This window comes from Cupressus sempervirens, chromosome 9 (assembly GCF_028749045.1).
Source record: "Cupressus sempervirens isolate cs-2001-9-10 chromosome 9, ASM2874904v1, whole genome shotgun sequence".
Classification (NCBI taxonomy): domain Eukaryota; kingdom Viridiplantae; phylum Streptophyta; class Pinopsida; order Cupressales; family Cupressaceae; genus Cupressus; species Cupressus sempervirens.
The window spans coordinates 516,576,528-516,581,253 of NC_143126.1; positions in this window are offsets into that span (position 1 = coordinate 516,576,528).

Below are 4,726 nucleotides of genomic sequence, written 5' to 3' on the forward strand. Positions count from 1 at the left end.
CACCCCAGGAATAAAATTCATATTCTGAAAACCATTTAAGATTTCTTCAAGATTCCATAGTTTTAGGTCTCCAAGCCACGCCTAAGTTGCTAATCCACAAAACCTTGGACTTAAGGGTTTTAGGCCTATGAAACTAGATATGTGTTGTTTCAGGGTTCTAGGGAAGTACTCAAAAACAAATATCCATCTCCATAGTCATAAAACTTAATGTTCATTCCAATTTTCGCCATTCTCTAAGTCAATGAACTTCCTACCATCAAAATATCTTATTGTTATCACTATATAGGTTAGTCAAATCGAGTTTGTCTTGAATACAATGTGTGGAAAAAATATTGATTGTAGGATCCTATAGTACATTTGTGTACCTCCCTATTTGCAAAAAATTGATGAGAGATAGTCCTTTTAAGTTCAAATCCTAGGCTTGGTCTTACTTATAATAGAGAGCAATCAATCTAGTTGCAAGGTATTGAATTCAACAAAACTATTAACACGTGGCCTCAATCAATCCAAAATACAATGGAAAACATCCTCACATAAGTCCCATTAACAAAAAAGAAAAAATGGATACTATGCAAATTGGAACAATGGCTTACAAGTTTTTGTAGTACGAAATGCCACAAAATGATCTCAATCCAAACTTCATAAACTTGTCCAAATGTCTTCCTCAACACATAAAAAAGCATGGTAGATAGCCCTTGACCTTCCATGAGGGAGTCTCCATGAGAAAAAATACTAGTGACTATGTTGACAAAATGTTCAATGTTCCCCTTAGGATTCGTGACAAGGGCTTAACCACCTCATGCATACTATAATTTGAGGGTTTTATCAAGTACTAACAGATCAATCTTTTGGTGTAATGAAAATGCCACTCTTAACAAGAGGTATAAAAGCTTGGTCACAAGTTCAAATCCTTAGACCCTCGAATAATGTTGAGGGAGAGATTGTTGGCAAAATGTACAGTGCTCCCCTCAAGATTTGTGATAAGGGTGTAACCATCTAATGTGTACTATAAGTTGAGTGGTTGTAGTGGACACTAGAAAATTGATATTTTGGTGCATTGAAAACCCCACTAGAATTTGTGCTTTCAAAACTAGGTGCCAAAGCATATATACTTGGATAAGGCTTAGTCAAAATATTTACTTCAAATGTTTCCTCACATATTTTATTTCAGCTTCCTAGTTATTTAAACTCTATTAAATTAGTAACCAACATGAACGTAAAGTAAAGTGATACATTAGATTAAAAATAGTGATTTCTCATTGCCAACAACCACATAACACATCAACAAAGCACCAAAACCTATTCAAGTCACAACTCTTGTCTATTGCTCACAAATTCATATGTAGGTCAGAATTAATGAGACGTTGAATCGAAGATAATCTTCATAATACAACTTTCATAAGAACATTAATTAGACACAACATACATACCTAGAAAACAAGAAAGAAATTATCAATACAAGGGGAAAAAAATTCCACAATATATCAGCTTGGGAAAGGTAAAATCATGGATTTCTATTTATGTAAAGGTAAATTTACCTACAACAAAGAAAAATAAAGGACCACCAAAATATATTACAAGTTTTCCTTTATAGATCAAGCATAACTTGGGTTGAAGCACTAAGTATAAACCCTAGAGAAAACTAGGGATAGGCTATAGAAGGGAAAATAAGATGAACTAGAACAAATGTTGATCTTTATGTACACATTTGATTATAAAGTTGATAAGAAGTAGCCAAGTGAATGCCCCTAGAAGATAGAAACGGGAAAACTATCCTTTATATATGATTTTGTACAAGATATGGAATGATTTATGCATTTGTGAGACTAAAACTCATATGCATACTATAAATAGGCATGAAGCCACTTGATTTGTGTGTAGAGACTAAGAGAATAGTTATATCACCCCTAGAGTAAATGAAAACCATATAGAATGAGTTAAAAAGTAGTTGAGCACTCAACACAACCGTTTATCTAGTAGAACCCTCATTGCAAGCATTGACATTTTGAAATTTGGCCACCAATTTGAATGTTGTCCATTGATGAAAAAGCATGGTGTGTGATTGGATAATTGAATGCAAAAATAAAAATCCCTTATTCAAGATTAAACAAGATTGTCAATAGAATATCCCTTTAATCAAATGGCCATTGAGGTTACATACTTGGATTAAAGCAAGATTTTCAATTGAATATCCCTTTAATTAGATGGTCAGTGAGGTTACATACTTAGCTTGAGTGTGCATCTTTATTTAATTGCATATAATTACATATGAATCATAATAGTCAATCTAATTGGAGGTGTCTATGACTTGTGCTTTGAGAGGAAAAAATCCCACCAATCTCACGTCATCTAGACATTGAACTGACCAAGTCTACATGGCAAAATATGAACTGACAATCCCAATGGAGTCATGTTTGACTAGTTGGCCACAACCTTGCACGCTTAGCTCTAACAGGCTGGTTGACTTAACTGTGCGATGTTGAGTTATTGATTTGCATGGAGATGTCCAAAGGATAAATAATGAAAAATTAAAATAGAGGTGACCTAGAAGATGGGGTTGGTGAATAGATGGCGTAAAGGAAACGAGGTCAATAACTTGGAAAGGTGAGGTCAACCAATTAAAACATATTATTATTATAACATTGGTGAAGGACTAAGGCACTGAAGATGGAAGGTGTATGGATTAAATCTTAGGAAGATAACATGATGTCTTAACCCCCCACACACAACCCAAAAAAACAAAAAAACATGACATGTAAGAAACAAACAATTTTGTAAAAAATACATTTATAATAAAGTTTAGCCTATAATGAAGTTTTTCATATTGGTTATCCATTAGATATTCATGCCAATATAGCCAAGTTAATACTCCTTCAAACAACTATAAGTTTCTTTATTACTTAAGGGCTACTTAGGAAAAGTTATATACCAAAGGTAGTAATTAATATCTCATTAGATGAGGAATTTTTCTAATTTGTTGTTATCATGACACATCATCACCCTCCTTTTCAAATCAGAATAATTAAAGCACTAGTCCCTCACTCACGCTCAATACATATTAGGCTAGGACTACAGAGAAACCAACCCCATATAGTACAAGGAAGGAGGCACTACCTCTAATGCAAGCTCTTACACATCCTCTCAATTGGAAGTTGAACACTCTCCATTTAAGAGAGTTTGAATGTCGATTGATAAAGATTGAAGGTCTCACCATCATCTCGACTCTTCCAACTCATAACCATATGCAGTTAGGGATTCTTCTACCACATTGCCTTCTTTGTAACCATGGATGATGACAAAGGAGTTTAAGCCTTACAAGAGCTTATGAGAATCCCCTAAAATGCCCTCAATTTACCAGTTAGCTTTGGACAGCCCTTTGACAACGTCAATGCTTAGCATGTAATATCCTTTAAGTGAAAGGGACATGATACCAATGTAGAGTACATCATTGAGTCCCTAGAGAAGACCTATTCCCTTAGCTTTGGTATTCATTTCTTTTGGGAAGTGCACCACTAGAGTTTGCAACAAATCTCTTGATATTTTTTCTCATTACCCCTCCAACAAAATCAACCCTAAGAAAGAAATCACAATATATGTTCATTCGTTAGCATTTTTCTCTCATAAGTATAAAATATAAATTAGTATATTTAATGTTTGAGATAGATTAAAATGATACAACTTTAATAAAATGTATGTTTTTATATTTTAGGCATATCCATCACATGATTAGTAGCTCATGAGAGCATGTCAAGCATTCCTTAAGGGAGTTCGATTTTTAACAAAAAAAAATTAAGTGTCAAGGTTTTTAAGGTTTTGAATATCTAGTGTATACATTAAGGAATGGTCCTAACAAATCATTTATAAATTTGGTAAGTAAATGCCTATGTTTTGGGGTGAACTATTAAATTTTATAATATGAAATTAAAATTTTGTTTGAAATGAAAATTTTCTAGAGCTTGATTTATCTTCACTTTTATAAAAAGTTATTTTTCTTTTCAATTAATGGACCATTTTTAATAAAAATTTATCTTCATTTGATTTTAAAGAACAGTTTAATAGTAGATAATTTATCTTTTTTCTTTCACTTTGGAAAAAGTTTTAATCACAAAAGTAGAAATACTATAACAAAAATATCTTTATGGATTATGAGAGATTGTAAATGTGACAAAATAACACTTCAGTAAAAAATGTATCCACGATATAAAAATTATGGAATTGTCAAGGATAAAGGGATGAAATCAAAAAAAGGTAAGTGAAGACATCAAAATCTATAAGAATGCATGAATAAAAGCTACCTTCAACAATAGACAATGATAATTTATGATGCAATGAAGTATGATTAAAGAGTAGATAGTTTAACATCAAAGAAAGTATATAATAAGGTCTAAACTATATTAAAGGAGAATAAATAACAAATAAGTAATGTGGAGGTTGATATAAATTACAAAATTTAATTAATATTGCATATGATTATGAAACCTAGAGGTGTCAAGAAGAGTAGGTAGTTTGTTTGGGGGAATGTAAAGTCACACAATGAACCATAAATCTTACGGAAGGACAAAGCTATATATGAAAATTTATGAAGGTAGAGTTCAAATCTTAATCAAAATTTAAAAAGGGATAAAGAAATAAAGGTCTAAAAAATTCTAATAAAGGAAAATCCATTATGTTAACTTGAGGTACAATAAGAGAAAATGAGTTCACTAATATAAATGTAAGAGAACAT